The sequence below is a fragment of the Nycticebus coucang genome, chromosome 16 (genome assembly GCF_027406575.1).
Source record: "Nycticebus coucang isolate mNycCou1 chromosome 16, mNycCou1.pri, whole genome shotgun sequence".
NCBI lineage: Eukaryota > Metazoa > Chordata > Mammalia > Primates > Lorisidae > Nycticebus > Nycticebus coucang.
Genome location: NC_069795.1, coordinates 1557839 through 1582621, shown reverse-complemented (window position 1 = coordinate 1582621; position 24783 = coordinate 1557839). Strand labels below are relative to the sequence as shown.

The following is a 24783-nucleotide window of genomic DNA, read 5'->3' as shown; positions in this document are numbered from 1 at the left end:
GGGCTATGCAAAGATAGCCATGGACCCTTGTGTACCTACCTCTGGTCTGACATGGCACATTCCACTTTCCCAGTGGTTTAGGGAGGGCAGGAGACCCAGATGGTCCAGCAGGGTGACCCTTAAATGGTGACAGATACAGCCTCTCCTCTGTGAATTCATGCAACATGGAAATGCTCTTTCCTCTGCCTTGGCAACTCTGGCCATCAAAGCTTACTCATCCTTGAAGGCTCAACTCAAACTCCACTGGCTTCTGCAGTGCTATCTGCCCAGAACCCCACAGCTGCAGTACTCTGGCTCCCACGCGTGTGCACACCTCTCCACATAGCCACGTCCTCTACCACAGGAGCCTCTGCATCTGTGGCTCACGTCACGTCCCCCTTTCACAGTGAAGGACAGACCCACAGCCACTGCAGGGGGCAGCCAGCTTCATGCCATCTGACCCTTGTACCTGTGTCGACTGCACTGACCTGTTCCTGTCATCTCAGGATGTTGCTCCCTGGCACCAGCTCCTCACTACCCTGTGCACAAACACAGGACACTGCCTATAGCTCTGGAAGGCCCTGGGGGTAACCAGAGTTCCTGCCACGCCTTGTTCTCCCCCTAGGCTGGCTCCCCAGGAGGCCAACCTGGCAAGCAAGGCAGTCTACCCTCACAGCTTCTGGGGTTGTTTAAGTTCCCAGAGCAATCATGAGACCCAGCACACACAGGCCACTTCTATGTGGTGACCACATGGATTCACTGTGGGGACCGGGGGTCCCTGGGAGGGAGCCCCATCACAAGCTGGGCAGCCTTCACACAAGGTGTCCACTGCCAGGCAGAAAAGCTGATTTGATGGCTGAGACCATTTGGTTTTTGCCACTCTAGTCTCATTTTATTTCTTAACAGGACAAAAAATGCTATGTCTCAAATCACTGCACCACAGAATATTTGTCACCTCTTATTAGTAGCTTTATCACCCTGCCTTTCTTAGACATGATGGAATCAATAATCTACTGTGGCTACACCCTGAAAGAATCTTCTTTCTCTTTCACATAGATTGTTTAATCGAAAGAAACAAAGCAACGGACATTTTTAAAGACATATTTTTGGTTGTACATGGGGAGTAAAGGTAAAGGGCTTCAAAGAACAAGAACAGGGCTGCCTTTGGGACTCAGTGACTGATGGCTTCAGTCTGAGCACACCTTGACTGTGACAGCAGGGTGGAACACACTCTGCCAATTGAGAGACAGAAATAGAATCACTCAGGTTATCCGGTGTGGCCAGGAAGAGTGGTCAGCCCAAGGCCAGGGGAGGAAAGGCTAAAAAAGCCGGCCATGACAGGGGCCTCATCCCAGGGAGCCCAGCACCCCTGTGCTGGGGTCACATGATCCAGCCTCTGGATATACAAGGGAGGGGGCTCCCAAATCAGTGGCATCTTCACCTGTAAATCTAGAGTGCTTTTTTCACCTGAAAGCTCTCCTTTGCCCAGCCTGTGAACAAAAGCCTGGCAGGGACGCCACTATGGGGCTGGCACCTTCCCCTCCCATCTGCCAGTTCCTGGAGTGCTCCAGAAACCACAGTTTGAAATTCACTTAGGTCTTCTCCCAAGTCTGCCAGAGGTCTTTGTCCTAAGATTGCTGGAAATCATTTTGTACCACTGTATCCTACCAGCAGTAATTTCTGTTTGTGCGGGACAGTACATGGTCATGCCATTTAATTCAACTCAAGGAAAGAAGTGGCCAAATTGATTTTTTGGTGTTGTGTAGACAATGTTTCTTTTATTTATTTATTAAATCATAGCTGTATACATTAATGCGATCATGGGGCACCATACACTGGTTTTATATACCATTTGACATATTTTCATCACACTGGTTAACATAGCCTTCCTGGCATCTTCTTAGTTATTGTGTTGAGACATTTACATTCTACATTTAGTAAGTTTCACATGTACTCTTGTAAGATGCACCGCAGGTGTAATCCTACCAATCACCCTCCCTCCGCCCATCCTCCCCCCTCCTCTCCTCTCCCTCTCCCCCTTTCCCATATTCTTAGTTTATAATTGGGTTATAGCTTTCATATGAAAAGTATTAATTAGTTTCATAATAGGGCTGAGTACATTGGATACCTTTTCTTCCATTCTTGAGATACTTTACTAAGAAGAATATGTTCCAGCTCCATCCATGTAAACATGAAAGAGGTAAAGTCTCCATTTAAGGCTGCATAATATTCCATGGTGTACATATACCACAATTTATTAATCCATTTGTGGATCGATGGGCACTTGGGCTTTTTCCATGACTTAGCAATTATGAATTGGGCTGCAATAAACATTCTGGTACAAATATCTTTGTTATAATGTGATTTTTGGTCTTTTGGGTATATACCTAGTAGAGGAATTGTAAGATTGAATGGCAGGTCTATTTTTAGATCTCTAAGTGTTCTCTAAACATCTTTCCAAAAGGAACAAATTAATTTGCATTCCCACCAGCAGTATAGAAGTGTTCCCTTTTCTCCACATCCACACCAACATCTCTGGTCTTGGGATTTTGTGATATAGGCTAGTCTCACTGGAGTTAGATGATATCTCAAAGTAGTTTTGATTTGCATTTCTCTGATGATTAAAGATGATGAGCATTTTTTCATATGTCTGAAGGCCGTGCACCTGTCTTCTTCAGAGAAGTTTCTCTTCAAGTCCCTTGCCCAGCCTGAGATGGCATCACTTGTTCTTTTCTTGCTAATACGTTTGAGTTCTCTGTGGATTCTGGTTATTAAACCTTTGTTGGGGACATAACCTGCAAATATCTTCTCCCATTCTGAGAGCTGTCTGCCTGCTTTACGTACTGTGTTCTTGGCTTTGCGGAAGCTTTTTAGTTTGATCAGGTCCCAGTAGTGTATTTTTGAAGCTGCTTCAATTGCCTGGGGGGTCCTCCTCATAAAAGTTTTCCCTACATTTTCTTCTATTATTTTGACAATGTTTCTTAGTAGCTGAAGTTTCACATACTTATATAAAACCTAACACCACATCACAGGGGCAGATAGAAGGAAACCAGCTAGATTCCTACACTTGAGCATTTGAGCATCATGTTTATTGTCTGGGCCACTAAAGTGATATTTCACAATCTGCATAAACCTAACAGTAGACAACAGGAGGCTGGGGCAGGGCTGTGGCTCAGGCCAGGAGGCTACTGGCCATGTCCACTGCAGCCACTGGCACCTCTGGAGACCCAGACTGTAGTAATCCTCGTCAAAGAACCTGACCCCACAGGTACCAAATTCTTCATCCTAGTGCTCCAACTCCACAACACATGGTACTGTCCTATGTCTCAGTTGTGACCACACATGGTTTTCTCCCAACACATAGCAGCCAGAGGTATGTTCTGTGTGCCATCTTTCCAAGTCAGGAGTGTGCTATGGTACAAACAGCCTCTGTGGGGGAGGATGGTGCTTGAGGCAGTGTAACAGGAAGGGGTCACCACCGGGCAGAGCAGGACAGACTACCAGCAGTACAGGAGGAACAGAGCATAAGACCTGCATGGTGGAGGAATTCTGGGAAGATGGCTGACTGGTAGTAACCCTCGGCAGAGGCTCCTGAGCAGAGGAAGAAAAACTGGATGGAATCAGACTCTATGAAGCCAAAGACGGAGAGCTGAGCCAAGAAAGAAGTTCGGCAAGCTGTAACTCCAAAGAAGAGCATTTAAGAAAACAAATTACAGGTACAAAGCCTATGACTAGAGGACGGGAGACCCCCACCCCCAAGCAGGAGGCCTGCTGCAGGCTATCTGAGAATGAGCAAGGAACAAAAGATCTCTCATTTTACCTCACCAGAGAGAGCTGCTAAACTCCAGGTCTCTTTCTCCAGGGAGATCCCACTTATGAACCTAGACACTACCCCACCAGGCATAAAATTGAACAGATATTTCCCCCCCCAAGTCCAAACTCCCAGTCTACCCTTCCCCCCTGGCATGGTGGTCTTAAGTTCTGCCCCCTGCAGAGCACAGAGTGTTTAGTTTTGTCCTGAGAGAACTGGGCATAGTGTGGACTGCCAACCAACAGGACGGAATCTGTGACTAAAGGGGAAGAAAGAGGGTGTGGGAAAAAAGGGATACTTGGTGGGAGGTGGAGCAACCCCCTGGTTATGACTATGCCCAGCCAGTGGTGGTGTTGACCCTCGGTTCGGGCTGTCTGGTGGGATGGGGTGCAGAACACCCAGCTCTGACAGCACCCACAGCAGGAGAGTGGTTGCCCTGTGTGGACTGAGTTTGGCAGACAGGCTGGTCCCCAGCCCCTGTTGGGTCTGTGAGCAGAGGCTTGATAGGCATGGACTGTGACCTGAGAGCAAAGGTGTGCTCCCCTGATTCCAACAGGACCCTTGAGAAGTGGCTTACTGGGTGTGAATCAAGACCTGAGGGCTAGAGTGTGGTCCACTGCCTCCAGCGGGGCTGGTGAGCAGAGGCTTACCAGGTGAGGATTGAGACCTGTGGGCAGAGTGCAGTGCCCTGACTCTAACAGAGCCTGCGAGCAGAGGCTCACCAGGCAGTGGACTGAGACTGGCAGGTGGGAGCGTGGTCCCCTGACTCCCCTGTCTGGCAAGCAGAGGCTAGCTGTGTGTGGACTAAGACCGGTGGGTGAGGGTGTTGCCCTTGGCCACAGCTGAGCCTGTGAGCAGAGAAGTGGACAACAGTGTGGACTGAGTCTGGTGGGTGTGAGTGTGGATCCCTGTCTCCAATTGTGCTGTTGGAGGCCTTTGGATCCCTCTCTGTTGGGCAGGGTTTGCACTGACCTGAGACAATTTGGTTGGAACCCATGTCTTGGGCTTGGGCTGTCCACTCAGGGACATTCTGAGGTTGACCTTCGAAGTTCCGTAGCAGAAAAGAACTGAAGGGTGGGGGCTGGGCAACGCAACTATTTGTATCTCTTCACAGTCGACATTTAAATCTAATACTGTGGTTTCTTAGGATAGGGTAGAGGTTGGCTGATATCAAAACAGAGCTAGCTTGCACTATCTCACCAAGTAGGTCATCAGAGTCTCTGGCCAAAACTCTGAAAGGGGACTTTGTAAGGTGGTAGGAGATAAGCCACAATTACAAAGCCTAGCACTTTGGTAAGGTGCTATCTCTACTACTTGGGACCCCCAATTCAATCTCACCCTACCAGTTCTAATAACCAAACAGTGGAAAATAAACATGGTGCAGACCCAACAGAAGAACTCTGGCAACATGAATAACCAGAGTAGATCAACCCCTCCAACAAATGACAAAGGAGATACAACTGAAGATGCCATGCACAAATGGCCGCAATGTCAGCAATTGAATTCAGAATATGGATTGCAAATAAGATAAATAGAATGGAAGATAGAAATTGAATTCCAAAGAGTAGTTCTAAAGTTGTCTCAAGAAATTAATGAATTCAAAGCCCAAGTCATGAAAGATATGGACATAATGAGAAAAGAGCAGAACTCAAGGAAATGAAAAAGTTAGTTGAGGAACTCCAAAATACAGTAGAATCTCTCAGTAATAGAGTTGGCCAGGCAGAAAAAGGATCTCTGAAAATGAAGACAAAGCTTTCGAATGTTCCCAAACACTCAAAGAGGCAGACAAATGGAGAGTAAAAACTGATTATTCCCTGAGAGAATTTTGGGATCACACCAAAAGATCAAACATTTGTCTTACAGGAATTCCCAAAGGAGAAGTGGATGATCCTAAAGGTACAGATGCTGTACTCCAAGAGATTTTGGAGAATTTCCCAAGCATTGCAAGAGATAAGAACTTCAGATAGCAGACAGTTTTAGAACCCCAGCAAGACTCAATCCAAATAAAGTACCTCCTAGACACATTGTGATTAACTTTGCCAAAGTTAAGACAAAGGAGAAAATTCTGCAAGCAGCCAGATGTACGAAAAGTATCACCTACAAAGGGAGAAATACCAGAATAACTGCAGATCTCTCAGCCAAAATGTTTCAACTAGAAGAAGATGGTCACTGACCTTCAATCTCCTAAAACAAAACAACTTCCAGCCCAGGATCTTCTATCCAGCTAAACTGAATTTCATTTGTGATGGAGAAATCAAATACTTTAATGACAGACATGTTGAAGAAATTTGCCATAACTAAACCAGCTCTCCAGGATATTCTCAGGCCCATTCTCTGCAATGACCAGCAAAATGCTCTACCTCCAAAGTAAACTCACCTAGAAATTTTTGAACAAAATTCAACTTCCACAGTGGTGAAAGGATTAAAAATGTCCACTGGACATCCAAAAATCATGACACCCAAAACACAACAGGCTTATCAATTCTCTCAATTAATGTGAATGGTTTAAACTGTCCTCTAAAGAGGCACAGGCTGGTTGACTGGATACATAAACTCAGACTGGATATCTGCTATATACAAGAATCTCACCTTACCTTAAAGGATAAAAATAGACTGAGGGTGAAGGGATGAACTTATATATTACAGGCAAATGGAAACCACAAAAAAGCAGGGGGTGCAATTTTAGTAGCAGATACAATTGGCTTTAAAACAACAAAGATAACGAAAGACAAGGAAGGTCACTACATATTTGTCAAGGGAAACACTCAACTCAGAGATCTTGATAATTAACATTTATGCCCCTACCAGAATGCTCCTCAACTCATAAAGCAGACCCTAATGGATATGAACAACTTGATATCTTCCTGCACTATAATAGTTGGAGATTTTAACACCCCTTTGTCAGTTTTGGATAGATCCCCCAAGAAGAAACTAAACAAAGAAATATTAGACTTAAACCTGACCCTAGAACAAATGGACTTCACAGACCTCTACAGAACAATTTCACCCTAATAAAACTGAAGATACATTCTTCTCATCAGCGCATGGGTCATCCTCCAAAATAGATCATAACCTAGGACACAAGTCTAACCTCAGCAAATTTAAAAGTATAGAAATTATTTCCTGTATCTTCTCAGACCACCCTGGAATAAAAGCTGAACTTAACAGCAATGGGAATGTTCATACTCAAACAAAGTCATGGAAGCTAAATAATCTTAGGCTGAATGACAGCTGGGTCAAAGATGAGATTAAGAAGGAAATCACCAAATTTTTGAACAAAATGATAATGAAGACACAAATTATCAAAACGTGTGGGATACTGCAAAGGCAGTCCTAAGAGGAAAATTTATAGCATTGGAATCCTTCATCAAGAAAACAGAAAGAGAGGAAGCCAACAACTTAATGGATCGTCTCAAGCAACTGGAAAAGGAAGAACATTCTAACCTCAAACCAGCAGAAGAAAATAAATAACCAAAATTAGAGCAGAATTAAATGAAATTGAAAACAAAAGAATCATTCAGAAGATCAACGAAACAAAAAGTTGGTTTTTTGAAAAGATTAATAAAATTGATAAACCTTTGGCCAACCTAACCAGAAATAGAAAAGTAAAATCTCTAATATCGTCTTTCAGAAATGATGAAGGAAAAATAACAACAGACACTTCAGAAATTCAAAAAATCCTCAGTGATTACTACAAAAATCTCCTTTCCCAGAAATATGAAAATCTGAAGGAAATGGACCAATACCTGGAAGCACGCCACCTTCCTAGACTCAACCAGAAAGAATTAGAAATCTTGAATAGACCTGTATCAATCACTGAAATAGCATCAACAATATGAAATCTCCCTAAAAAGAAAAGTCTAGGACCAGATGGCTTCACATCTGAATTCTACCAAACCTTTCAAGAGGAACTAATATCTATATCATACAATGTCACATCTCACTTCTGACACCACTTGTCAGGGCCTGGGACTGGCCAGTTCTCGGGCCAGGCTTAACTAGGTTCTGGATGCAGTCTGCTAAGTTACCTTGCTCAGGTCTCTTAGGTGCCTGAGGGCTATCTACTTCATTAGGAGAGAGAGAGACAGAGACAGAGAGTCTTAGAGAGAGTAATCTTCTTAGAATAGATAGATCTTAGTCTTTAGCAGAGCTTAGTGATCTTCAGCAGAGAGACCCTCTGCTGGCGTTCTGCAGGCAGAAGAGGAGACAGAGTCAGAGTAAATGAGTCTGTGATAGAATGTGCACACTCCCGACTGCCTTCTCCTCCAGCCTAATATGAGGCTGATCTTGTACCTCTCAACACCACAGGTGTAGAGACTGCCAATTCACCACTGCTCTTCTCTCATAAGCTCTCATGCTTGTTAGGAGAGCTAAATCCCTATGCCCTTTCCACCAAAGTGTTCCATTATTGAGCTATACAGGTATTTCTTGCAACTCTTACTCCTCCTAGCCATAGGCTATACGGGCTGCTACAATACAACCTTTTCCAAAGCATAGAAAAAGAAGGAATACTTCCCAACACATTCTATGAAGCAAATATCACCCTGACCCAAGAAAGGAGCCAACAAAGAAAGAAAATTATACACTAATATCATTAATGAATATCAATGCAAAAATATTCAATAAGATCTTAGCAAACAGAATTCAATAACACATCAAAAAATTGTACACCATGATCAAGTTGGTTTTATTCCAGGGTTACAGGGTTGGTTCAACATACGCAAATCTATAAATAATAATACATCACATCAATAAAATAAAAAACAAAGACCATATGATTCTCTCAATTGATGCAGAAAAAGCCTTTGATAATATCCAGCATCCTTTCATGATCAGAATTCTTAAGAAAATAGGCATATGGATGTCTACATGTAAAAGACTGAAACTGGACCCACACCTTTCCCCACTCACAAAAATTGATTCAAGATGGATAAAGGACTTAAATTTAAGGCATGAAACAATAAAAATCCTCCAAGAAAGCATAGGAAAAACACTGGAAGATATTGGCCTGGGGAAAGACTTCATGAAGAAGACTGCCATGGCAATTGCAACAACAACTAAAATAAACAAATGGGACTTCATTAAACTGAAAAGCTTCTGTACAGCTAAGGAGACAATAACCAAAGCAAAGAGACAACCTACACAATGGGAAAGGATATTTGCATATTTTCAATCAGACAAAAGCTTGATAACTAGGATCTATAGAGAACTCAAATTAATCCACATGAAAAAGCCAACAATCCCTTATATCAATAGGCAAGAGACATGAATAGAACTTTCTCTAAAGATGACAGACGAATGGCTAACAAACACATGAAAAAATGTTCATCATCTCTATATATTAGAGAAATGCAAATCAAAACAACCCTGAGATATCATCTAACCCCAGTGAGAATGGCCCACATCACAAAATCTCAAAACTGCAGATGCTGGCGTGGATGTGGAGAGAAGGGAACACTTTTACACTGCTGGTGGGATTGCAAACTAGTACAACCTTTCTGGAAGGAAGTATGGAGAAACCTCAAAGCACTCAAGCTAGACCTCCCATTTGATCCTGCAATCCCATTACTGGGCATCTACCCAGAAGGAAAAAAATCCTTTTATCATAAGGACACTTGTACTAGACTGTTTATTGCAGCTCAATTTACAATCACCAAAATGTGGAAATAGCCTAAATGCCCACCAACCCAGGAATGGATTAACAAGCTGTGGTATATGTACACCATGGAATACTATTCAGCCATTAAAAAAAATGGAGACTTTACATCCTTCGTATTAACCTGGATGGAAGTGGAAGACATTATTCTTAGTAAAGCATCACAAGAATGGAGAAGCATGAATCCTATGTACTCAATCTTGATATGAGGACAATTAACGACACTTAAGGTTATGGGGGGGGGGAAGCAGAAAGAGGGATGGAGGGAAGGGGGTGGGGCCTTAGTGTGTGTCACACTTTATGGGGGCAAGACATGATTGCAAGAGGGACTTTACCTAACAATTGCAATCAGTGTAACTGGCTTATTGTACCCTCAATGAATCCCCAACAATAAAAAAAAAAGAAAAGAAAATAGGCATAGAAGGGACATTTATTAAACTGATAGAGGCCATCTATAGCAAACCCACAGCCAATGTCATATTGATTGGTGTAAAATAGAAAACATTTCCACTCAGATCAGGAATGAGGCAAGGATGCCCACTGTCTCCACTGCTATTCAACACAGTAATGGAAGTCTTAGCCATCACAATCAGGCAAGAGAAGGTAATCAAGGGTATCCAAATAGGGCAAGAGGAGATCAAACTCTCATTCTTCGCTGATGATATGATCCTATACCTGGAAAATCCCAGGGACTCAACTTCAAAACTCTTAGAAGTGATCAAGGAATACAGCAGTGTCTCAGGAGTCAGTAGTTTTCATATACGTCAACAATTGTCAAGCTGAAAAAACAATCAAGGACTCTATTCCTTTTACAATAGTGCCAAAGAAGATGAAATATCTGGGAATTTACCTAACAAAGGATGTGAAAGATCTCTATAAGGAGAACTATGAAACTCTGAGAAAAGAAAGAGCTGAAGATACTAACAAATGGAAAAACATACCATGCTCATGGCTGAGAAGAATCAACATTGTTAAAATGTCCATACTACCCAAAGCAATCTACAGATTTAATGCAATCCCTATTAAAGCACCATTGTCATAGTTTAAAGAACTTGAAAAAATAGTACTTTGTTTTATATGGAATCAGAAAAAAACCTCGAATAGCAAATACATTACTCAGAAATAAGAACAAATCAGGAGGTATCATGTTATCAGACTTCAGGCTATACTGTAAATCTATAGTGATCAAAACAGCATGGTACTGGCACAAAAACAGAGGGGTAGATTTATGGAACAGAACAGAGAACCAGGAGATGAACCCAGATAGTTATCATCATCTGATCTTCGACAAGCCTATCAAAAATATTCAGTGGGGAAAGACTCCCTATTTAACGAATGGTGCTGGGTGACCTGTAGAAGACCTGAGACTGGACCCCCACCTTTCTTCCCTAACACAAATTGATTCTCACTGGATAAAAGATTTAAACTTTAAGACATGAAACTATAAAAATACTAGAAGAGAGCACAGGGAAAACACTTGAAGAAATTGGCTTGGGAGAGTATTTTGAGGAGGACCCCCCCCCCATCCCGCCCCAAGCAATTGAAGCAACACCAAAAATCCATTACTGAGATCTGATCAAACTAAAAAGCTTTTTCACAGCCAAAAGCAAAGTAAAGCAAATAGACAACCTTCAGGATGGGAGAAGATTTTTGCAGGGTATGCTTCTGACAAAGGTGTGATAACTAAAATCTACAGAGAACTCAAACTTAGAGTTTGAGTTATCACACAAAGGTGTGATAACTAAAATCTACTAAGAACTCAAACTAACTCAATAAGAAAGGAAGACATAACCCCATTTCTACGTGGGCAAGAGACTTGAACAGAAACTTCTCTGATGAAGACAGGCACATGGCCTACAAACACATAAAAATATGCTCATCATCCTTAATCATCAGAGAAATGCAAATCAAAACCACTTTGAGATATCATCTAACTCCAGTAAGATTAGCCCACATCACAAAAATCCCTAAACTACAGATGTTGGCGTGGATGCAGAGAGAAGGGAACACTTCTACACTGCTGGTGGGAATGCAAGCTAATAAGACCTTTTTGGAAAGAAGTTTGGAGAACACTCGACCTACTGTTCGATCCTGCAATTCCTCTACTAGGTATATACCCAGATGATCAAAAAATTATTTTACAACAAAGACATTTGCACCAGAATGTTTACTGCAGCCCAATTCATAATAGCCAAGATGTGGAAACAGCCCAAGTGCCCATTGGCCCATGAATAGATTAACAAATTATGGCATATGCACACCATGGAATACTATGCATCCATGAAAAAGGATGAAGACTTCACATCTTCTATGTTTACCTGGATGGAGCTGGAACACAATTTTCTTAGTAAAGTATCTAAAGACTGGAAAAAAAAGTATCCAATGTACTCAATACTACTATGAAATCAATCTATAAACCACCTACACACTCATATGAATGGCAAAACATAACTATAGTCCAGAAAGTTGAAGGGAAGAGGAGAGAGAGGGGACGGGGGGGGGTTATAGGGGAGAAGGGAGGGTATTTGGGGGGACCTCAACTAATGCACATGATGCAATGGTACATTTCAAAATTATTAAGAAATGAGTATAATTGTGATGGATGTTACTTCGTTCAATGCAAACATTTCACATTGTATATTGAAGCAGTACCCTGAACCCCATAAATGCATCAATGTACAAACTTATGATTTAATAAAAAATAATTTTAAAAAAAGGTCATTGTTGAAACTCCCTCCGCCCCCATAAAAAAGACCTGCATGGCCAGCCCCACTAATGGGTAGTGACCTTGTTTCCCTACAACAAAATGCACTAAACAAAGGCCTGTGAAAGACTGCTATAGCCACAGCCTCCTCCAGCCATTGTTCCCTCTGTCCGGCTCAGGCCCTGGCCATCTCACCTGCTCCACTCGAGACACAGGAAGCCTGGTGCAAGCAGAGACTGAAAGGGCTGTGCACACCGGCATCTGCTTTCCCTGCAGCTGCCTGAGCCCTGCCAGCCTGCTGGCCGTGGGTGACGTGGCCTGGATCCTCCTGGAACCTGGCCCTCAGCCCTGGTGAGTGGGCCCAGCAGATGCCCCGGGAAGCATAGATGGGCTGTCCCAGCTGAACCTGCACAAGCTGGGGTCCACAAATCATGGGCATTTAAGTGACTATTTTAAGTTTTGGGGGGCTTGTTACACAGAAATAGCTACCAAGTCTTTATGCACACATTGTTTATTAAAGGTGGGTCCCTAGAAGGCACCCAGCAGTCTCAAGTAGGGGAGTATGTTGCCCAGGTGGATCAGAGCTCCCTGTAGACTCCAACTCCTTGGCTTAAGTGATCTTCCTGCGTCAGTCCCCAGCAGGGACTACAGGTGTGTGCCACCATACCTGGTTTGTATTTTTCCCCATTTTACAAAGGAGGAAACCAGAACCTGACTTCCACCCTTGAATCTAGCCTCTGTACCCACTGCTAACACAGGTGTAGAGCAACCAGGCCACTCTCTCCAGCCCCTGGGTCCTCCCCATCAACAACAGCCTATGTGCTGCCTGCTCCTCTGCGCCCAGGTACCCAAGTTCAAGAGCGACCACCTCTTTCCTGGCAAACTTCAGTTTTTCTGCTGTCCTGAAATAGTTATTCTGGTCTTTGAAAATGCCACATTTCGGCATATGTTTTATCATCAGCTATGTAAACATTTCCTGGTACAACTGCGTAAAAGTCCATAAATACAGACAGACAGAGGAGCAAGTATATTGCACACACTATAAAAAAGCTTTAAAATGCCTTTACTATCAAAATAAAAATAAAACCCAACAACACTTTGGTAACTTGGACTTTCAAATCTCAGTGAGAATCACAACAGAAACGCAGGGTCTACGTGCGAAGCTGTGGACCTAACCCCAACGCTAACAAACTGGAGCGAAGCGGGAGGAAAGGGCAGTCAGAGCCCCTCTGCGCAGCCGGGCCCCAGCCCAGGGGGGTGACCAGAAACTGCAAATCCCGCAGAGAGCTCGGCGGGGTCTTCGCTGGAGGGCAGGCAGCGGGTACCTCGGGGGAGGACTCCCGACGCTCCGCACAGGCCCTGGTTTCCACGGACCGGCTCTGTAGGAAGAGTCCCCGCGCCAGAGCCGCGTTTTACTGGCCAAACTGGGCAGGGCAGCAGGTGCTGCCGCGCGGCCACGTCTGCGCGTCTCCGCGGGCCCTACGCGCGCCCCGGGCTCTCGGGGCCCACCGCTGCTCCCGCCCCTCCCCGCGTCCCCATCTGTGCTTCCCGCCCCCGTGTCTCGCACCCCGGCTTCGGTTCTGCCCGCCCCGCACGGCACATCCCGCCGTGCCCCCACGCCTCCCTCAGGACCTGGCCGGGTGCCCCGCGCATGCCGCGGAGCAGTGCGGGAGCATCCACAGCACTGCCGTCGGCGGGAGCAGGGGGCGCGCGCGCAGGCGTCATGGCGCCGGCCCCCGTCTCCGGCGTGCGCGCGCCCGCGGCGGGGGCGGGGAGGGGGCGGAGCCGCCGGCGGCCGGGCTGGGGCGCTGAGGCGGCCGTGGCGGCGGCGGCGGCCGAGCGGCCGGGTCTTTGGCCGGCGCTCTGGAACGCGCGAGACCACAGCCACCGCGCCGCTGCGCACACGGCCCGAGGCGGGCGCCGCCGGCGGGGACCGCGGCCAGAGTCCCGGCGCGTGCGGAGGCCGCGCGCTGCGGCTGCGGCTGAGGTGAGGGCGGCGCGGGCCGCGGCGGCTCGGGCGGGCGCGGGCTCCGGACACGCGGGCGGCGGCTCCCGCGGCGCCGCGTTTATGTAAGCGCCGCGGGGCAGGTGGCGGGGCCGCCGGACCCCTCGTGTCCCCGCCTGTGCGGCCGCGCTGTCTGGCCGGGGCCAGGGCAGCGAGTCTGAGCCCAGGACCGCCGCGTCCGCTCGCTGCTCTGCGCTGCGGGACTAGGCTGCGCCCTGGATGGTCCCGCGTCCTCCCGAGGGCGCCGATTCCGCGTGGGATGCTCCGAGCGCTGCGAATAGAGAGCGCTCCTGGGATGAGGCTGCGCCCGGGGAGGGGACACTGCGCTCCCGGGATGAGGCTGCGCCCGGGGAGGGGACACTGCGCTCCCGGGATGAGGCTGCGCCCGGGGAGGGGATACTGCCCCCCTGGGATGAGGCTGCGCTCTGGAGGGGACACTGCGCTCCCGGGATGAAGCTGCGCCCGGGGAGGGGACACTGCGCTCCCGGGATGAGGCTGCGCCCGGGGAGGGACACTGCGCCCCTGGCATGAGGCTGCGCTCTGGAGGGGACACTGCGCTCCCAGGATGAAGCTGCGCCCGTGGAGGGGACATGGCGCTCCCGGGATGAGGCTGCGCCCGGGGAGGGGACACTGCGCCCTTGGCATGAGGCTACGCTCTGGAGGGGACACTGCGCTCCCTGGATGAAGCTGCGCCCGGGGAGGGGACACGGCGCTCACAGGATGAGGCTGCGCCCGGGGAAGGGACACTGCGCTCCTGAGATGAGGCTGCGCTCGGGGAGGGGACCCTGTGCCCGATGTGAGGCTGTGCCCCGGGAGAGGACACTGTGCCAAGCAGGAGAGGCTGTGTCCCTGGGATGAAGCTGCGCCCTGGACGGTCCCGTGTCCCCTCCTGAGGGCGCAGTGTCCGCGCGGGATGCTCTTGGCCGCGGGCGGCCCCGGGCGAGGGTCAGAGCGGGGGCCCAGGCCGCTTTTGACGTGTCCATCCGGAGTGCAGGACAGTTTCTGCAGGGTACACGGGTGCCAGGGAAGGCGTCACGGGGCTGTGGGTGCTCAGACGTGTTGGAGCCCCTAACCTAAGGTGTATTCCCGTCGGAGACTCACGCCGTGGTGTTTGGTTTGCAGTTAATATTTTTAATCTTCACGTTTTGGTTGTTATGATTATTTCCTTCTTGGGCAAACCATTATTGGATTCCATTTTCAAAATAAAACGAAGAGTGGCTTGATATCAAACTTGCTTCTTTACTCTTAGTGCCATCATTAAGATGATCAAACCGTGGTTCTTATTGCGGATAAAATGTGTTTTAATCCTCTTTGCGCCCTCTTAAATTTACCCCCATGTTTTAGACCTTTGAAAGGTGCCACACAGAGATGCATTTTCTAAAACACTGGGTTTTCTTAAGAGCAGCTCCTGGGATATAGAAAAGCTAATTGTTTTTTTGATTACCAGCTTTTCTCTGGGGCTGAAACTACTTTTACCATTTTTGCTTGCTGAAGGCTTCCCAGAGGGAAAAGGAAGAAGTGGGAGAAGACTAATACAGTTCCTTCTTAGGTGAGAGAATAAACGGCCCTTCAGTGCCAGCGCGTGGTTCCTCCAGCCGCAGGACACCAACCACAGGGGCTTGGTAAATATTTGATGAGACCCTGAGCGGGGTGCCCTGGTCCTGCCTGCGGAATGCATTGTCTGAGCTCTGCGTGGCGTTATCTGAGGCTTCGTGGGACTGGGCGCAGTCAGCTCAAGCTGCCTCAAATTGGAAACTGTAGTTGGAAGGGTAAGGAGGAGGCCTTTCTGTGGGGGGAAGGTGGTGGAAGGGGAACCTGTCCCCTGAGAAGTGATGCCACGTGCCTCTGGCGTGTGTCCTCTGCAGTCCTTCCTCCGGAGGACGACTGGCTGTGAAGCGGTTACATCCTCCACAAACAACAGCTTCCCTCCTAGGCTAACTTCTTTGTGAATTCATGTGTTGTAAAGCATTTGGACCGTGTACAGATTTTTGGAATAAGAAAAATTTTAACTTCTATTTGTCCAGTGAATGCATAAAACAAACTTACTCCAGTTGACATATGCTTCTCTGTGGCCAACTACATGCTGGGCTGTCCCTGTTTAGGCCCTGGAAGATAAAGTGCTGAGCAAGATAAGCAGAGTTAAAAAATGCTATTGGCAGTTTACTAAGCACTTCTATAGTGTTGAATTTTTAAACATAAAATTTATAATTTTAGTTATGAAATTATAAAACTTCTATTTATAGATTTGAAATGAAAGCATGCAGATAGGACATTCAAGAAGTACACTCCACTCCTCCCAGCCCCTCAGCACTCCACGTCGCTGCACCCTGTTGTGTATTGGCTGGTAGTAGTCAGGAAGTGCACACAGTTGTATATGAGATTTAAAATAATTTTAAATTATTGTGCTTCAGTGGATATTCATTTTTTGGGGGGGGATTCATTGAGGGTACACTAAGCCAGGTTACACTGATTGCAATTGTTAGGTAAAGTCCCTCTTGCAATCATGTCTTGCCCCCATAAAGTGTGACACACACCAAGGCCCCACCCCCTCCCTCCGTCCCTCTTTCTGCTTCCCCCCCCATAATCAGTGGATATTCTTATACAGGAGTGCAGGCAAACCTACTAGTTGTTTTTAATTAACTATCAGAATTCATTAGCTGTAAGTTTTATTTAAGAAATGTGTTTTATTCTCTTGAATGCTATGATTAGCTCTGTAAGTGCACAGGACCAAAGAATGTAATTTGAACAGGTAGGAGGTAGTTAGAAAGTATTCTTTGGAGAGTAATAGGTAAGGTTATACATTTACCAGCCAAGAAAAATTATCAAGCTTGGTATGAAACTAAACAGCTCCAAGAGTTTTAGTTTTATTAGAAAATTTGATGGTTTTTCTGTGTCAACTTTCTAAAATAGGAATTTTCAAATCTGTAATTTGGTGTGATGGAAATGGTGGTGTGCTTAAAAACCCATTATTATGTTCATAATATGTGAGGTAGGAAAAGCAACTAGGAAAATTTAAAACTATACGTTGAAATCATTAAGATTTCTTCTGTACTCCTCAAGGGACTTTTCTTCCCAGTGTTACAATTTTTTATTTGGAGTGTGGTCAGGGAAAGTGCAGCGGCCAGCGGAGGTCTTCACGCTGGTTCCATTTGCAGTTTTGCTTTGTGGCTTGACAGCTGTTGGGCTGGGGCTATTAGACCATATTATTCTCACAGTTCTGCAGGTTGATCAGTTCTGCTCGCCCCTCTTCTCCACCTTACAAGATGTTCTAGGAGTATACATCTGGGATGAGGCTGCGCTCTGGAGGGGACACTGCGTTCCCGGGATGAAGCTGCGCCCGGGGAGGGGACACGGCGCTCCTGTGTCCACCTTACAAGATGTTCTAGGAGTATACATCTGGGATGAGGCTGCGCTCTGGAGGGGACACTGCGTTCCCGGGATGAAGCTGCGCCCGGGGAGGGGACACGGCGCTCCTGTGTCCACCTTACAAGATGTTCTAGGAGTATACATCTGGGATGAGGCTGCGCTCTGGAGGGGACACTGCGTTCCCGGGATGAAGCTGCGCCCGGGGAGGGGACACGGCGCTCCTGTGTCCACCTTACAAGATGTTCTAGGAAAATGACTTTGGTTTTAAGTTTACCATCTTTATGATGGATTTTAAATTAAGATGCAGCAGGAAGGGAGCTGACAGTAGCTCAGAGATGCCTCGTATTTTTACTGGAATTACAGTGAAATGGAACCTCTGCTTGCTTTTGGATTGATGATTTCTGAACCTGGTTTTGTTTCTTTTTTTTTTTTTTTAAGTCATATACACATAGATCATGAATACATTTATGCCTTTGTGGGATTCAGTGTGTTGATTATTTGTACAAATTGGAGCGCTTACATCCTACCGATTAACATAGCTTTCACCTTATTTACTTAATCACGGTATTAAGACATTTGTGTTCAATACTTGATAGATCTGACTTGTACCCTTGCAATATGTTCATTCACACTTTCATCCTGCAGGTGCTTTTCTAGGTGCTGCAGATGCAGGCCGGCTCCTGCCCTGGTGGGGTCCATGTCATAGGGGCGAGGAGACCGGTAAACAAGTACCTGGTGTCCTAAGTGCTGTGAAGAGCAGGTGAGGCTGAGGAGAAGGGGAGGCAGGGGACTCAGTAGTAAAAGCATCAGGCCTCAGGCTTGCTAGTCACAGTAGGGAGCCATTATGGCAGAGGGGATGTAAGAGTGGCAGGCAGGATGTGTGGCTGGAGAGAGAGAGGGGTGCATCACTTCGGAGCACACCGGCTGTGGTGAGGACTTTAATCCAAGTGTGATGGGAAACCCTGAGAGGTTAGCAGGTCTGTCCTTCCCACCTCCCTTCCTAACTAGCTTCCTCCCTTCCTAACTAGCTTCCTCCCTTCCTAACTAACTTCCTCCTTTCCTAACTAACTTCCTTATTTCCTAACTAGTTTTCTCCCTTCCTAACTAAACTAGCTTCCTCCCTTCCTAACTAGCTTCCTCCCTTCCTAACTCCCTCCCTCCCTTCCTAACTAGCTTTTTCCCTTCCTAACTTCCTCCTTTCCTAACTAACTAGCTTCCTCCCTTCCTAACTTCCTCCTTTCCTAACTAACTAGCTTCCTCCCTTCCTAACTTCCTCCTTTCCTAACTAACTTCCTCCCTTCCTGACTAACTCCCTCCCTTCTTTCCTTCTAGTTGACTTTAGAGAGTTTTGAACAAGGGAATAAAATAATCAGATTTATCTTTTAAAAGGATCACTCTGGCTGTTGGATTCTTAGGAACTTGTATTGTGCCAGGCTGTTCTAAGCACCTTACATGTATTAATTCATCGAATTCTCATTACATCCAAACGGTAGGCTTTACTGTTACTATTATTCCCATTGTGCAGGTGGAGACACATAGTCACAGAGTGGTTAAGTGATTTGCCCAAGGTCACACCGTAAGCGGCATGTAGCACACACCCTCAGCTCCTCTCTGCAGTGCTGCAGAGGGGCCGCAGGCAGGAGTGGCATCAGCAGAGTGAGTGGGAGGCTCTGGAGAAGCCGGTGACCCTGCCAGTGCCTCAGACCAGGCTCCAGGTGGTGATAGCAGATTCGGCTTACTGTGTGTCAGTACCTGTAAAATGCTATCGGTTCTAAGTTGCATTACTTAGTAGACAACTAACAAATGGAAGATTTTGCCAATTAGTCTATGACACAGCTTTCTCATTCTTGTGCTTTCATAACAAAGGAAAAAAGAAGTGAAATAAAACAAATAATTTAAACATTTCTTCACATTTAGAACCTGATTCTTTCAAATCAGCTTTTGACTTGGTGTTTAGGCCATGTTGGTGTCATATATGAGACAGGAAGAGAAGTGTGGGGCAGAAATCAAGAGTTGAGATTTGAATGTCTGGCGCTTGAGGCTATGTGGAAAGTGGTGAGGACCTGGAGGGTGAGGGTCGTCCTTGTCACCCCTCTCTGGATGACCTTGAGCAAGCTACTTAATCTTCCTGTGCTTTGGTTTTCTCTGTAAATTAGAAAGAAGAACAGCAACTTATGTCACAGGGTTGTTGAGATGATGGTAAACTGGGCTAAAGTAAAGTGCCTGAAATAGTACCTGACTAGCAGAATTTAAGAGGGGTTACTTTACTGATTATTTTTATGATTAGTCATCTGAGTGGAGAAGTTTGGATGCAGATGGGAATTCAAGGTCCCAGAAGAGGTAAAATTCGTGTGCAATTTGAAATAGTTTAACTTTAAATTGCACAGGAACTGTGTGTTTACCCTGTGTATGACTCTGAGAGTCATTTGCATACTGCTGGCCTTTGAGACCAGCGGGTGGGCAATGGCATGGACACAGAAGAGCAGCCGAGGACTGACCTGGGGGCTTTGGGTAAGGGGTCTACATGAGGAGAGAGGGAGGCTCTAGCCATGCCATGGAAAGTCTGCTGAGGAGGAAGAATCCAGGAGGGCTTAGTGGCCTGGAATGAAGACAGGAGTTGTCTCCTGTTGGGTTTGATAAGATTAATGACCTTGATCCGTTTTTGGAGTGGTGGGGAGAGGACATGGGGCGGAGGGAACCTGAAATGTGGATGACTCTTCAGAGGAGTTTTCTTTTTTCTTTCTTTTCTTTCTTTTTTTTTTTTTTGTGGAGACAGTCTTACTTTGTCACCCTTGGTAGAGTGCCGTGGGCATCCCACGGCTCACAGCAACCTCCAACTCCTGGGCTCAAATGATTGTCTTGCCTCAGCCTTCCAAGTAGCTGGGACTACAGGTGCCCGCTACAATGCCCAGCTTTTTTTTTTGTTGCAGTTTGGTCGAGGCCAGGTTTGAACCCGCCACTCTCAGTATACAGTATGTGGGGCTGGTGCCCTACTCACTGAGCCACAGGCACCGCCCCAGAGGAGTTTTCTTAAAAGGGGAGCAGAGCCGTGGGCTGGTGGCTGAAGGGGGATGAGCTCAGGGAGGCTTGTATTTGTATTTTTAGGTGAGAGTGATGATGGCATGAGCGTGAGCTGAGGGATGATTCAGTATAGAAGAGCGAGAATCTGTCAGGAAAGGCTCTCACTGTAGGCGCGAAGTCCTTGAGCAGGTGAGAGTAGAAACGGGGGTGCCATGGCAGGGCTTCTGCACATGGAGCCTTAACTCACTCAAAGATGTTTTTAAAGACATGCCACCCTTTTGAAAGGCAGATAGAAAATGAAATACGACTTTCTCTTCAGAAGCACTGGGAACCATGCCCCAGGACTTAGGGTCCAGCTGCTCACCAGCTTTTGGTGCTGGACAAGTAACACTGTGGAACATCTGTGCAGAAAGATGTATGTGGAGACGGAATCTTTCTTTGTTAAAAAATTAACTTTTCTCTAAAAGTATTAACTCGACTGCAGGTTGGCACATTGATTCACCAAATTCAGTCCTACTCAGAGAACTAGAAGACATGGATCCTGATTCGTTTTGATTAGTCTTAAAGATCCAGAGAAAAATCCCAGTTTTACATTGAAGACCATCCCTGTCCTGCACCGCCCAGGAGGCATGTGTTGCTGCTTTGGGCTTGTGTGTGATATGTTTCTGCTCTTTTGGGGCAGCTGCATTTGGTTAAACAAAGTTCCCTATTGGTAAAATACCTTACCTGCATGAGTTTTGATTTCTGTGCTGTTTGTGGTTATTTGATTTTTTTTAGGTTTGGAGTTTTGGAATACTTACCTTCTCAGCAGTTCAGCCAGTGGGATGAAGTGTGAGGAAGCCTGTCTCAACTTCTTCCACACACTTCCTCAGCTGTGCAAGGGAGAGCTGTTTCTCAGCACTGGGAGCGCCGTCACTGTGCTCTTCCTCAGGGCAGGCGTTCCTGAGGAAGGATGCTGCGGAGAAGGAGAGGGTCTCTGCCCCTCTGGGCTGACATTGCAGTGGGGTAGACCAACAGTCACAAGGGCAGTGTTCCCCAGGATGACAGCTTGTCTTCATTTAGTTCAACTTAGGGTTCTTTGGTTTTAGCTTGACACCATGCATTCATTCTGTTTTTCAGTTTCAGTGCAGTATTTAGTAAATTACATGAGATATTCAGCACTTCGTTATAAAATAGGCTTTGTGTTAGATGATTTTGCCCAACGGTAGGCTAATGTTAAGTGTTTTGGGCACCTTTAACGTAGATGAGGCTGAGCTTCGATGTTTGGTGGGTTAGGGTGTTAAATGTACTTTTGACTTATGATCATATTTTCAGCTTATCCTGGGTTTATTGGGGTGCAGCCACATCATATGTTGAGAACATCTGTAATAGTGATGTGACTGAGGAGATGAGGCTTGAGACAGGTGGCATCAGACTGTAGCTTCTCCTGCAGGTGTGGTATTCTGGGCAGGCCTTTCTGAACAGGGTGCCACACTGAGCAGAGAATGAGCTCGTCAGATCTGGATGGGGACACGCCCTGGGCAGAAAGAACAGCCTGCTGGAGCTCCCTTTCAGGAGCGTTGCTGAGGATTGGCAGCCATTGTGCACTCAGAGGTTGGAAGGTGAGCTTGGAGGGACATACAGGGCCCTGGTTGTGTAACTCTCAAAGTGTTTCCAACCAGAGGACAAAGGAGTAGAGGAGTGAGGACAGGAGGCCCAGGGTGGGGGCTTTTGCTATAATACGGGGCAGAAGTGGGGTGCTGGAGAAAAGAGGAGGTGTGAGAACTCTTTCTTGGTGGATAATAGAGGGTCAGAAGGGCTCTTGGACTCTGATGGTGCTGAGTACTAGAAGGATCTGAGGTGGAGGCTTCAGTTATAGACATAATTTTGTATTGGGTTCTGTTTGACTCTGTGTCTTTTACCACCTCGTACGTGATGTGCAGAATATTCATATGTATGGGTGCCCCTTGACTTACAGTAGGGTTTGTAATCCGAACATTTTATAAGTCAAAAATGCATTTAATACACTGATGGTCAAAATTCAAACTAAAGTTTCTACCAAATGTGTATCATTTTCACTCCATCTTAAAGTGGAAAAGTCGTAAGTGAAACATTGTAAAGTGGGATTGCCTGTGTATAATGCTGTGGTCAGTTAATCCCGAAAACAGTCTTTCCTAGCAGGTCTCATTACTTCTATCTTTCAGATTAGGAAATCGCTACTAAGAGGCTTGATGATTTCCTAGGATGGCTGGATAATATTGAACATTTACTAAACTCTTACCATGCTTCAGGCATGGAGAACAGTGTGGCATCATCCTCATGATCCAAGCAGGTCACTGTTGTGGGAGCGTTGTCATCCTTCACACCTGGCCTGGCTCCCTTGAGCACCTCCTAGCAGAGCTCTTTTCTTCTGCTCTTGGTCTCCATCAGTCCTTGACCAGCTAGATCCATGCCTTCAAGTGTCACTCTGCTCACATTGCTGCCCATGCCTCCATCTCTGAGCCCTCCCTGCAGCCTCCTTTCCTGCCCCCTTCTGCCACCTGGGTCCCAGCTCCACCCCTCTCAGGGGTGTGTGCAGCAGCCGTCACTGTGCTCCTCACCCACCACATACCCCGCTTGCCATTCTGCTCATCCCTGCCATCTGTACCCACCACGCCCTCCCACACAGTCTGCCCTGCTGGGGTGGAAGCCCCAGGAAGCAGTGCTATTGCTTAGTGTCCGTCCCAGGGTCCCAGAACAATGCCTGGCAGGTACTGGGCACTCATATGTGTTTTCTGGATGAGTGAGTAACTTTCTTTACTTTTCCTGTAGGTAGTAAGTGGCAGAACCTGAACGGAGTTTGAGTGAGTCTGCCTCTGAAGACGTATGCTTTCTCTGCCTCTTGATGCTGCCCCCGTGTCCTATCGTACTTGGTGAATCAGTTGTAGATTTATGCCCCATATGTCTGTGTTATCTCCAGACTTCCACGCTTTTCTTTGTAGACTAGAAACATTTACAAAACATTTAAAATTGTCATAAAACCATAAAGTGCAACAAAGTAAATTAATCTGCTGAAAACAAGGAATCCACATCCTAAAAAAAAGCTCTGTCCTGCTGACATCATTTTAACCCCTTTTATAAGGTGTAGTTGAAATGCATCCTCTGAAGTAATGACAGTATCTGTTCTAGTTGGAGAATTTACAGTTTTAACTACATCTTGAAAAAAATTAGAATACTTTGTATAATTCTGGGAGATTTCAGGAGCAGCCAAATAAAATGAACATATATTTTATTTAAATGTGGAAGCTTAAAGGAATTAAAAATTGGAGAACATGTGGCTTATAATCTGTTTGGTGGAGAAGCAAACAGGAAGATGTCTCAGAATTTGGGAAATTAAGGATGTAATCCCGGCCCTGCCTGTGAACCAGATGGTCTATCCATTTCCTGTCTCTGCTGCAGGTTCCTTGAATGTGAAATGAGAGTGGTCCAGTTGGTGGTTTCTAAAGTTCATTCCACTTCTAGAAGACTATTGTAAGCAGGAGGTGCTCAAGGGAGCCAGGCCAGGTATGAAGGATGACAATGCTCCCACAACAGTGACCTGCTCGGATCACCAAGTGTTTCAAGCATCATTCAATCAGACGTCCAACAGATATTCATTGAGGACCTGTGTGTAGTCCTGACAGCAGGTGATGCCATCTCATGTCATGTGGCTGCTGAGACTCATGCCAGGCCGGCACTTAGCACTGTCCTGTCCCTTCTCTCAGACTAATTTTGTTGAATGAGGTGAGGTGTTGGGGGTTGAGTGGCCTTAGGAGACAGTTTCTTGGGAGGTGGAGTAATGGTTTATGATTCTGCACAAAAACATGAAATATCAGGACCTTAGAGGTAGTCCTTTCTCCATTTTCTTAGTCTTAGGGGACTACACAGTTGTTTTGAATTAAATTGAGCAGGGATTGTTTTTCAGTTCTTTAAGTCTAGAGTTTATCATAAGTAGCTCAAGACAATTCAGTACTAGTTAATACTTAATTCACACACCCCAATTCTACAATTATAAAGTTAGAAATAGAAGTTGTAACAAACATACCAGTCAGGCTAGAGAGTAAGTTTGCAAGTTACATTATATTCCTGTGCCTTTATTGAAGGGCAGTGCACATAAGGCCAATTTCTTTGTTTCTTTTTTCTTGAGTAACAGTAGGACACAAATTCTCTAAGCCACCTACTGAAAGGAATGTATTTAAGGATGTAAGGTACTTCTTACAATCTTTCTAGGCTCTGGGGTCAGG

General features: G+C 46.2%; 1 protein-coding gene across 6 annotated transcripts in view; it reads left to right on the top strand.

Moving 5' to 3' along the window:
• The window catches only part of ADARB1 (adenosine deaminase RNA specific B1), a 237759-nt gene that overhangs the window by 80757 nt on the left and 132219 nt on the right, over positions 1-24783 (top strand). For 2 of the 6 annotated variants that reach the window (XM_053565091.1, XM_053565099.1), the window contains exon 1: positions 13944-14137. The exons of 1 other annotated variant lie outside the window; for it this stretch is intronic. The gene's annotated coding sequence lies outside the window, so the exon portion shown is untranslated. Of the gene's footprint in view, positions 1-13943; positions 14138-15909; positions 15925-18166; positions 18282-24021; positions 24065-24783 lie in introns of those variants that run through there. 3 more of the 6 variants (XM_053565092.1, XM_053565094.1, XM_053565095.1) reach the window with 3 other exon arrangements.